The sequence below is a fragment of the Macaca thibetana genome, chromosome 12 (assembly GCF_024542745.1).
Source record: "Macaca thibetana thibetana isolate TM-01 chromosome 12, ASM2454274v1, whole genome shotgun sequence".
Classification (NCBI taxonomy): domain Eukaryota; kingdom Metazoa; phylum Chordata; class Mammalia; order Primates; family Cercopithecidae; genus Macaca; species Macaca thibetana.
The window spans coordinates 6399279-6411541 of record NC_065589.1 but is presented as its reverse complement, the minus strand read 5'-3'; the positions used below and the strand labels follow the sequence as shown (position 1 = coordinate 6411541).

General features: G+C 44.0%; 1 protein-coding gene and 1 pseudogene across 2 annotated transcripts in view; one reads left to right on the top strand and one right to left on the bottom strand.

The window, feature by feature from the left end:
* ASB18 (ankyrin repeat and SOCS box containing 18) overlaps positions 1-12263 on the bottom strand; it is a 74521-nt gene that overhangs the window by 28260 nt on the left and 33998 nt on the right.
* Positions 4189-5224, top strand: LOC126932616 (prohibitin 1-like; annotated as a pseudogene). The gene has a single exon (XR_007718245.1). The product of XR_007718245.1 is annotated as a prohibitin 1-like (transcript).

Here is a 12263-nt window from a genome sequence, read left to right as displayed (position 1 = left end):
TGGGCATAGTGGGAGCTTCTGTTTCCTTTCTGCCTGCATGTATTTTTCAAGTTTTCCAAAATAAGTCAAGGTGCAGTTTGATACAAGAACCACAACAGAGGTTATTAATAACAAAACCCTCCCTACCTGCTCCAGCAACAGCTCATGGATTCTAAGAATATCCCTTTGGCTTTCCAGGTTCCCAGAATACGCTTGAAATTTGCATTGATCTGTTTAGGTATAGGCAGCATTTTGGAACATATGTATGGCAATGCCCATGAGAAGGTGAGGAGAGGAGAGGGCTGGGCTGGCTGGGAGCTACTCAGTGATAACAGACCTGACCCCGGGACCCAGGCCCATCCTTGAAACACTATCATTTCAATCCCTCCTATCAGTGTCACCAGTGGAAGAAATGGCCCAGTGGGGAAAGCATACTGTTTGTCATTTCATTGCCTTCTCTGTATCAATGTCACCAGTGGAAGAAGAAATAGCTCAGTAGGGAAAGCATCCCTGAAGCTTTGCAGGCCTATGTGTGGGACCCAGCCTTGGCTGAGCCTTTTACTCCAAGGCAAGATTTTGTGAGTGGCTTTCCTGCTCTCTTGATAGGCAAAAGTCAGAAAGGCCTGGGGTCAGGGTAGAACAGTCACTGTTGGGATCTAAGGGTAGAATTCCCATCTGAGGATGTCAGAACAACTTTGTCTTTATCTTGCAAGGACTAAGGAGACACCATGTTGTCTCAGCAGCTTCTGATATGAAGCACCTTGGACAAACACATTCATCTCTGGGTCCCTCATCTTTGTCTTCGATAATGACTACAATGACAGGCTGTTACAGGGGCCTAGGATTGACAGCAGAAAGAAAAAGTAACTTAAGCCCAAAGGCAGGAGTTAATAGAGATGAACCCATCAGGGACTGTTGAATCAATGTCATTCCAATTCATGTCTACGGGATGGGGGGATGTGGGACTTTGGCCACTCCCTGCACACCCTCCCGTCCACCCTCTAGCACCTTCCCAAAGCACTGGCTTTTCCTAGTCCCCTCCCAGGGCACAAGGCCTGAAGGCCTCAGCCGGGGCTCTCCCGCTGTTTGCTCCTTCCTTTACCCACCTGTCTCACCCACCTGCTCCCACCTGTCTCACGTGCATGCCAAACCTCCATGCCCCCTGCACGCTCTGCCCAGGTGCCTCTTCTCAGCCAGAGCCTGTCCAGGCTTCCATTCTCTCGTCTCCCCTGCTTCCTGATCACCCTCTTTATTTAAAGCTCTGGAAATGCTGCTTCTCTGCCTCCTGGTTCTGAACTGAAAGGTCTTTTGGATTCCCCAGTACTTGGTCTTTTTTTTTTTTTTAAACAACTATTTATCTTTAGTCCCTGCAACAACTTTGCATTGTAGGTGGAATTTACAGTTGGGGAAACTGAGGCTTAAAAGGCCAGTGACCTGCATAAGGCCATGTGGCCAGGAAGTGGCAAAGCAGAGGTCTCATTGCTTCATGCGGCTTCCCAACTGTCAGTCACACACCCCTCCACTGCCCCTTCCAACTGGTTTTATTTGTTAAGCACCTTCTCTGAGGCAGGTTCTGTTCTAGGCATTTTCCACAAGTTATCACTGACCTTTTCATTCATTCAGTAAGCAGAGAACATGTGCCATGCTCCTTTTGAGGCAAGGAGAAGTGTTTCTTCTTTTATCACTCCACAAGAATTCGTGGACAGATTCACCGACAGGACACTGAAGGTAGGGCAAGGCGACCCATGGACCTCATTCTATGGGGTGGCACAGTAACCAGTTCTCACCCAGTCCTCCCAGCTACCTGGCATGGTAGATGACATCCTCCCTCATTTTTGGTGAGGAGTTCGTCTTTGAGGTTTAAGCAGTGGTCTCAAGGGCAGGGCCTGGCAGAGGATGGTGGCCTTGCAGTCAGTGTGTTCTGTTTGGCATATGAACTCCAACCCCCAGCTATCCAGTGGTGAATATAAGGACTCCAAACCACTGAAAGATGATGCTGACTGAGCAATGCAACAACAACAACAACAAACAACTGCTAAAAATAAGGCTGCATTCAAGACTCAAACGTCACCTCTTTTGTGTGTGTGGGGGGAAAAGGACATTGCTTCTGAACATTTTGTTGGAAATGTTAAATATCTGATTTGGTTTGCTTGTGTCCCCACCCAAATCTCATCTTGAATTGTGCTCCCATAATTCCCATGTGTTATGGGAAGGACCCAGTGGGAGCTAATTGAATCATGGGGGCGGTTTCCTTCATACTGTTCTCTTGGTAGTGAATAAGTCTCACAAGATCTGGTGGTGTGATAAGGGGAAACCCCTTTTGCTTGGCTCTCATTCTGTCTCTTGCTGCTGCCATGTGAGATGTGCCTTTCACCTTCCACCTCCCCAGCCACATGGAACAGTAAGTCCAATAAACCTCTTTCTTTTGTGAATTTCCCAGTCTCAGGTATGTCTTTATCAGCAGCGTGAAAATGGACTAATACAGCATCTGTCTCCGGAAGTTGCCGGAGTCTTTGGGCAATCCTGAGCTCCTTCTCCTGTTCTCCTTACGTGACTGCTGCTGGAATCTCTTCTGACAGACAGAAGGGGGTTGAGCACTACACAGTGTATTCAGTGGGGGTAATGGGTGTTATGAGCTCATCTTGTTGAATTACTGTTACTGCTGCTTTTCCTCCTCAGAGATGACACAGAGGCAGATGGGCTGGAGACACGTCTCAGGGGAAGTGGGGCTGCAGTTGAAGGCTGGGTCCCAGGGTGGGTGCTGGGCATGTGCCAGCCTATGGGGGCAAGGTAGGGGGAGAGCCTTGGGAGCAGAACAGAGCCGTGTTTTCTAATGAAGCTGCTGCAGGAAGGTTCTCTCCTGTGGGTCTATGCCCCAGCTGACTGCGATGAAGGACGGGGAAGCCACAGCTCCATGACTTTGATGGAGGAGCAGTTCCACTTTATTTCCCTGGACCTTCTGCTGAAGCTTTCCTTTGGGGATCTTCCATCTACCCACTTTCTGTTCTGCATTTTCTTCTCTCTCCCTCTCTCCTGGGATGCTAAGTTATGAGACTATCAGGCATAAATGTTTGCAATTGAAATGGCTGATATGAATACACAAATCCATCAGGGTAGGAGGGCGACTGAGAAAGAAACTGGTTGGCCATTTCTATCATCATGGTTTCCCTTGGAGCAATGGCTGCCAACCATCATATGTTTTTCTGAAGTGTGGGATGATTGCAGTGGATTATGTTATTTTGGGCAAATTCTCTCTCCATTGTAAATGGAACCTTGGCAAACTGAAAAATGATTTCGTGAACAAGATTTGTAAAGTCAGCTCCACTGTTTGCCCCATGATATAGTTTGGATATTTATCAGTGCTGAAATCGCATGTTGAAATGTAATCCCCAATGTTGGGGGTGAGGTGGGGCCTGGTGGGAGGTGGTTGGATCATGGGGGTAGATCTCTCACGAATGGTTTAGCACCATCCCCTTGGTGCTTTCGTCACGATAATGAGTTCATGGGTGATCTGGCTGTTTAAAAGTGTGTGGCAGCCAGGTGTGGTGGCTCATGCCTGTAATCCCAACACTTTGGGAGGCCAAGATGGGTGGATCACCTGAGGGGAGTTCGAGACCAGCCTGGCCAACATGGTGAAACCCTATCGCTACTAAAAATACAAAAATTAGATGGGCGTGGTGGCACACGCTTGTAGTCCCAGCTACTTGGGAAGCTGAGTCAGGAGAATCACTTGAGCCCTGGAGGTGGAGGTTGCAGTGAGCTGAGATGGTGCCACGGCACTCCAGCCTGGGCGACAGAGGGAGACTCCGTCTCCAAAAAAAGGTGTGTGGCACCTCCCATCCCTGCTCCTGCTTTCACTGTGTGGTGTGCCTGCTTGCCGTTTACCTTCTGCCGTGAGTAAAAAGCTTCCTGAGGCCTCCCCAGAAGTAGATCCCAGCATTATGCTTCCTGTACAGCCTGCAGAACAGTGAGCCAATTAAACTTTTCTTCTTATAATTTCCCAGGCTCAAGTATTTCTTTATAGCAGTGCAAGAATGGCCTAATACACCTCACGTGCCCACTAGCAGCATCTGACCTTCTGGAAGCTGCTTTGGTGCCCCTTCCTCAGTAAGGCATGCGTAACTTTTCTTCCTCTTTCCCTCATCCCCTGGTCCCAATATACTAGATGAAGAGGAAGACGCAGTAGCATCGGAGTGAGAGGAAAGAAAAGGAGGAAATGGAGGTCAGAGTGGAAGCAGGTGTGAGAGGGTCCAGCAGAAGCAAACATGGCTGCCAAAGTGTTTGAGTCCATTGGCAGGTTTGGCCTGGCCTTAGCTGTTGCAGGAGGCGTGGTGAACTCTGCCTTATATAATGTGGATGGTGGGCACAGAGCTGTCATCTTTGACCGGTTCTGTGGAGTACAGGACATTGTGGTAGGGGAAGGGACTCACTTTCTCATCCCATGGGTACAGAAACCAATTATCTTTGACTGCCATTCTTGACCACGCAATGTGCCAGTCATCACTGGTAGCAAAGATTTACAGAATGTCAACATCATACTGCGCATCCTCTTCCGACCCGTCGCTAGCCAGCTTCCTGCATCTTCACCAGCATTGGAGAGGACTATGATGAGCATGTGCTGCCGTCCGTCACAACCGAGATCCTCAAGTCAGTGGTGGCTTGCTTTGATGCTGGAGAACTAATCACCCAGAGAGAGCTGGTCTCCAGGCAAGTGAGCGACGATCTTACAGAGCGAGCAGCCACCTTTGGGCTCATCCTGGATGACGTGTCCTTGACATATCTGACCTTCGGGAAGGAGTTCACAGAAGCGGTGGAAGCCAAACAGGTGGCTCAGCAGGAAGCAGAGAGGGCCAGATTTGTGGTGGAAAAGGCTGAGCAGCAGAAAAAGGCAGCCGTCATCTCTGCTGAGGGTGACTCCAAGGCGGCTGAGCTGATTGCCAACTCACTGGCCACTGCAGGGGACGGGCTGATGGAGCTGCACAAGCTGGAAGCCGCGGTGGACATCACATACCAGCTCTCACGTTCTCGGAACATCACCTCCCTGCTGGTGGGTCAGTCCGTGCTCCTCCAGCTGCCCCAGTGAGGGTCCACCCTGCCTGCACCTCTGCGGGCTGACTGGGCCACAGCCCCGATGATTCTTAACACAGCCTTCCTTCTGCACCCACCCCAGAAATCACTGTGAAATTTCATGATTGGCTTACAGTGAAGGAAATAAAGGTAAAATCACTTCAGATCTCTAAAAAAAAAAAAAAAAAGAAAGAAAGAAAAGGAGGAAATGGAAAAGAAAAGACTCTACTAGCTTCTTAGACAGGGATGGGGTGAGGTGGGGGGAGCTTTTTTTTTTTTTTTTTTTTTTTTCCCGAGATGGAGTCTCGCTCTGTCTCCCAGGCAGGAGTGCAGTGGCCGGATCTCGGCTCACTGCAAGCTCCGCCTCCCGGGTCTATGCCATTCTCCTGCCTCAGCCTCCCGAGTAGCTGGGACTACAGGTGCCTGCCACCTCGCCCGGCTAGTTTTTTGTATTTTTTAGTAGAGATGGGGTTTCACCATATTAGCCAGGATGGTCTCGATCTCCTGACCTCATGATCCGCCCGTCTCGGCCTCCCAAAGTGCTGGGATTACAGGCTTGAGCCACCGCGCCCGGCCAGGGAGAGCTTTAAACTCGACGAGAGAAACGTTGTATGCATGCAGGTATATATATATATTTTAATACAGTATCTTCTGTGAGGTACACACACAGAAATGCACAGGTCTTAAGAGCACAATTGAAGGAATTTCAACAAAGGACTATACCTATGTAACCAATACCTCCATGAAGATGTAGAATATTTCCATTTTGCCAGGAATTTCTCTTGTATTTACCACCAGTCAGTCATAACCCCCACAGGCAACCACTGTGCTGATTTTTCTCACAGTGGGTTAGTTTTGCATTTTCTAAAATTTTCCACTGTTTTGTATCTGGCTTCTTGTGCTCAGCATCATGCTGTTCACATTCATCCATATTGTTGCATGCATGGAGTAATTCATTCTTTTTTAAAGTTGCTGAGTCGTATTCAATTGTATGGATATACCATAATTTTAAGCCGTTTTCTCATTGATATTGATGGACATTTGCATGTTTCTATTTTTTGACTATTATGAATAAAGCTTTTATGAATGTTTTTGTATAAGTCTTCCTGAGGACATATGTTCTCATTTTTCTTAGGTAAACACCTAAAAATGGAATTGCTGGTAGGTATGTATTTAGCTTTGTAAGAAACTGCCAAACAGTTTTCCAAAGAGATATCATTTTACTCACCCAAAACTGTGTATGAAAGTTCTAGTTGCTCCCTAATCTTGTCAACATTTGGTGTTGTAGGGTTTTTTTTTTTTTGCCATTATAATGCATGTGAAATGGTGAATATTTCTTTGTGGTTTCATTTGCATGTCCTTGATGATTAATGACGTTGAGCACCTCTTCATTTGCTTATTGGCCATTTGTATGTTGTTCAGAAAGTGTCTGATCAAGGCTTTTGCCCAGAGTATAAAGTTTTGATTTGGCATGGACTGGCTTTTGGGTATTAAAATGGGACTTGCCAAGTGACCAGAAAGCTGAAGAATGTGCCTGGGATGCCACTGAGGGTCAGGGAAAGGGACACACTTGTAACAGAGGATGTTTGAAGGGAGGTGGCCAGAGATAAGTGGACTACTTCCTGATTATAGACAGTTTTTGGGGAAAAAAACTTCAGTTAACAAAGGAGAGGCAATCTTTTAGCGTCGTTCTCACAAACTTTGGCTTTGGGTCCTGGCTCTGCTGGTTTCTGTTCCTTGCCACCTTACCGGCATAACACGGACTCTCTCTGAGCCTCGGTTTTCTCGTCTGTACCATGCCTTGCAGGCCTGAGAGGTTCAGAGGAAATAAGACATTTGCAAATGCTCAGGAATGTGTGACATTCTGCAAATATTAAATCATCTACTGGGGGCCGCCTTTCTCTGACATCTCATTCTTCAGTATTCCTCAAGATGCCTTAAAGTTTTATTGAACAAGACCATGTTCTCCTCTCTACTTGAATAACCAATAGTCACTCACCTGGGATGTGGAAAGAATGTATTGTTTTCTGGATTATGTATCAATGCCTGTGAACCTGGCATCTCAGGCAGGTGAACTTCCTGTTCTTAGGTGGAGATTACTGGGTTCCCCAACCCATAAGATAATTAGCTGCTTTTATAGATCCAACTCCAGCTGATGAATCATTTTTTGTTTGTTTGTTTGTTTTTAAGACAGAGTCTCACTCTGTCACTCAGGTTGGAGTGCAGTGACGTGATCATGACTCACTGTAGCCTCGACCTCCTGGGCTCAAGTGATCCTTCAGACTCAGCCTACCAAGTAGCTGAGACTACAGTTGTGTGCCACCATGCCTTGCTAATTTTTCTCACTATGTTGCCCAGGCTGGTCTCAAACTCCTGGGCTCAAGTGATCCTCTAGTCTTGTCCTCCTAAAATGATGGGATTACAGGCATGAGCCACTGTGCCCACATGAATTATTTTTCATTTAGTTGAATTAACACACCTGAGACAAAAAAGTAAACTTGCATGCTTTGCATTAATAAGTTCCATGAGGAAAGCAAGTCATCCTCACTTTTGTTTAAATCAAGACAGCTATAGATAAGAAAAAGAACAGGGCATCAACACATTATTTTCTTATTTTAATTATCTCGAATAAAAAAGGATCAAGGAGAGGAATCTGATAATAAATAGGGCGAGGCTAGCATGCAGGCTACTGATGTGAACACAGTAACTTTACTGGAACTTTTCTTTTTGGGAAAATCTCTTCAAAAGGCTCCTAGATTAAAGCTCTGATATCCCTTTCAGTGTGTTGAATTCTGAATTCTGAAGCTTGCTGGTTGGAAGGAAGCACAGGTAATTTTTTTTTTTTTTTAATCCCAGGAACTCAGAGACTCAAAGGTTTTAAAGTCCTGTGCCCATGGCGAATTGCCAACTAAAAGGGGATGGAGCAGAACAGGGTCCCTAGGTGTGGAGACCATTGTCATCAAGAGTCAGAAAATGGAATGGCTCTGTATGTAGGTCAGCGAACCCCTCTCTACTGTGAGGTAAAAAAATTAAGGATGACCTAAAATCTACTGTGTTTAAAAAGATTGCAGAGAAAGTAGCTCTTTCTTGTCAAAGTGATAATGTTTATACTACCTGAAGCCAGACCTCCTCAGAGTATGACTTTAGGGGGACTCTTTAGAGCTGAAAAGCCATGGTCAAAACCTCAGGCCCTTTCGACATCTATTAACTTTTCATCCTTCAAGGTAGTTGGCTGTGTTATTGTAGAGGTGTTCAATGGGACCTGCCAGCATATTCCATTATCATCATTGATACTGAAAGGATTCTAAGTCAGCTATTACAGAGTTCTGCCTGAAATGCTGGTTTATTCATCACTTATCTTAAACCTTCCCCCAATAATCCGGATTTACATAAGTCAAGAGTGTCAAATTAAACAGCCAAAGGGAAAGATTCCCATAGAGCGACACAGAGAAGAGAAAATGAAACAAGAAAGAAGGAAGAGGAGGAAGAAGAGGAAGACAGAAGAGAGATTTTTTAAGTCCCCACTCTAATAAAAAGACATTTAAAAAGTCCTTATTAAACAATGGCCTGGGCCCGTATGATTTTTGTAAAACCAACGGAAGCCAGGATATTAGATTCTGTTGTGCAGCGTGTAAGCTGAGTAGCTCTGGTGGTCTGCAGGATATTAGATTCTATTGTGCAGCGTGTAAGCTGGGTAGCTCTGGTGGTCTGCAGATGGCCTCAGCCCCTTATGGTGTCCAAATGTAAGCTTGTTGGCTTCTCTTCAGGAGTACTGTAAGGGTTCACAGCATTTGTGTTTATTTTGTGCTATGATTGGGTGCTGCATTCTCATTTCTTAGTAAGAAGCAATACTTTTCTGATCCTTTAAAGTGGGAGAGGAGTTGGGGCCCAAGGTGTGAAGCAGACTTGATTTTTAAAAACCTTTTTATTTTAAAATTATTTTAGATTTTCAGAGGAGTAGGAAAGATAGCATAGAGAGTTTCTGAATATCCTTCACCAGCTTCCCCTAAAGTTAATATCCGATATTATTATGGTATATTTGTCAAAACAAAGAAATTAACAATGGTACAAGACTATTAACCAAACTGTTGACTTTATTTGGATTTTACCATGTTTCCCACTAATGTTCATGTTCGATTTTAGGATCCAATGCAGGATACCATGTTGCATTTAAAGAACTTAATTTTGAACAAGAGAATAATAAATATAACCATGCATTTTGGCAAGGCAGGGAGGGAGGAATGGTGAATACCCTGCCTTGGAATATCATCAAATGGGTTATATTTTCCATAGGAACATGTTATAATGGGGAGTTATATTCTTGACTAAAGACATTATAGCAAGTAAGTAATAAATGACCAACAACTATGGAGATAAAGGAAAGAAACATCAAGCCCCCAAATGAATTTGAAATAGTAAAATATAGTTTCAATTCCCATAAAAGAAATACAGTGATTGGACATGAGGCCCCAGCAATTGCTGTCAGCACCTGTGTAATTCTATTTGGTTGGTGCTCTTCTAAGCAAATTAGCTATAGTAATTCATTCAATTCTCATAACCGTTCTATGTAGTAGGCTCAATTATCATCCCTATTTTACAAGTGAGAACACAGAGACCCAGAAAAATTAAATAACGTGTCCAATGTTGCACAGCTAGTAAGTGTTGGAATTAGAATTCAACCTGGGCCTCAAATGTGTTAAATATGTAAGTGTAGATATAAAATTGTATCGTATGAAAATGTGATCAAACTTGAATGCATTCAATGCACAATTGAATAATTTTGCCTCTTTTCTTAGTATATAGAAAGACTTTTGCAATTGATTTGGTTGGCTTCCGTCTTTTAATAAAGCTGATGCTTCTTTCTGTCTTAGAAACTTTCTGGTAGAAATCCACCAGCATCCCATTCTCAACCTCCATGCATACAATATATTTAACATATTTCTGGTCCAATGTTTGGCACATTGCCATATCATTACCTTCCTCTGCCCTGAAACTGCAAGCACTTTGAGGGCAGGGACTATGTCTAATGCAGCCCAGCTTCAGCCCCTCACAGGGTTCAATAACTGGTGATTGAATGCTTGCAGGAATGGAGTCAATATTGGTTGACCTTGGAGCTGTGTGTTTCAAAATAAATGGAATTTCTATAATTTTTTCACAAGATGACACCTTTTCACATCCCAGCAAATCATCTATCAGATGAGTCAAGAACAAAAATTGCAAGTGAATGCAAGGTAGAAATTAATCCATGTTTAATTAATAATTGGAAAGAAAACCTCTTGGTGGAAAGTGGAGAATGCCCGCAGCTAAGGACAGAAATGTGTCACAAGGTTGGAACTTACTCCCCAGTATGATTGGCAACATTGGATTTCTCAACCTCCCAAAGGCCTTCTGGGCTCCCAGGCTGAGGGTTCTATGAAGAGGATCCAGGCAGAGCCTGGTGAGCTCTCTGAGTGGAGGAGATGGCACTGGAAGTCTAGGGATCCCAGGGCAGCTGGAGTTTGTAGGGTAGGGTGCTGGAGAGGAGAAAGCTTCACACAGAAAGAGCTTCACACAGAAAGAACTTTGCAGAGGGCCCCCTTGAGTATTCAGCTCAATACTAACTAGTGTGTGGGCATGAGGAAACTACTTAAGCTGTGGAAAAAACCACCTGAAAGGAAGGATTAGAACCGACTGAAATGTGTCAAATATATTGTGTGCATAGAGGTTGAGAGTGTGGGCTGGTGGATTTCTACCAGAAAGTTTCTAGGACAGAAGTGGTGCAGTGCTCATCACATGCACAGGTTCAGGAATAGTGGCTGTTCTCAGCAACCGAAGTGTGAAGCCTTATAAATAATTAGGTATGGAGAGAGTACCAAAATGAGTTGTCTCAATAGTAGGAAAAAAAAATTAACCTTAGACTAACCACCGATTGAATTCTGACTAATAAAGCTTAAAAGCAAGACCCAAAAGGATCAAACTATTTCCAAGTAACTTTACATTCCAGAGCAGAGATCAAGAATATTGACAGGAATACAAAAATATCAAACACCCAATGAAATATAGAGAAAAAAAAAAGCACAAAAAATCAAAAGTGACCCAGAGGCTGGGAGTGGTGGCTTATGCCTGTAATCCCAGCACTTTGGGAGGCTGAGGCAGGAGAATCATTTGAAGCCAGGAGTTTGAGACCAGCCTGGGCAGCAAAACAAGACCCCAATTCTACAATAAATAAATAAGTGACACAGAAATGACACAGGTGACAGAATTAGTAGGCAGGGCCATTAAAACAGTTGTTATAACTATATTCCACTTGTTTGAGAAGCTAGAGGAAAGACTGACCATGTTAAGTAAAATACAGAAATGTAAGTCCTAAAATTGGAATTCTGAAGTTGAAACTACAATGTTGGAGATAAAAATGTACTGGATAAGGTTCATGGCAGATCAGGTATTTCAGAAGAGATCAATCAATCAATCAGAGAGAGAGAGAGAGAGAGAGAGGCTGAGGAAAATGAACAGAGCATCAGTGAACTGTGGAACAATTTTAAGTGGCATAGTATATGTGTAATTGAAGTCCCTGAAGGAGAGTACTGGTTGTATAGAAAAAAATGTGAAGAAATAATTGCCAAAATATTTCCAAATTGGATGAAAAGCATATAAACCCACAGATCTAAGATACTCAATGAATCCCAAGCATAAGAAACATAAAGAAAACTGGCCTGGTGTGGTGGCTTACACCTCTAAGCCCAGCACTTTGAGAGGCCAAGGTAGGCAGATCATCTGAGGTCAGGGGTTCAAGACTAACCTGGTCAACATGGTGAAACCCTGGCTCTACTAAAAATACAAAAATTAGCTGGTGTGGTGGCGTGCATCTGTAATCCCAGTTATTTGGGAGGCTGAGGCAGAAGAATCATGTGCATCCGGGAAGCAGAGGTTGCAATGAGCTAAGATCATGCCACTGCACTCCAATCTAGGCAACAGAGTGAGACATCATCTAATAATAATAAAAAAGAAACATAAAGAAAACTACATCAAAGCACCTTACAGAAAATCTTAAAGCCAGATAAAAGGATATTTATTAGATATGAAAGAACAAAGACAAGAAGGGGATAGCAAATTTCTCATTTTAAAAAACCCAAGTTAGAAGACAGTACAGTTATGGGTCTAAAGTGCAGAAAAAAGAAGAAGAAAATAAAAAACTGAACTGTCAACTCATAATGCTGTATCCAGCAAAAATGCCTTTC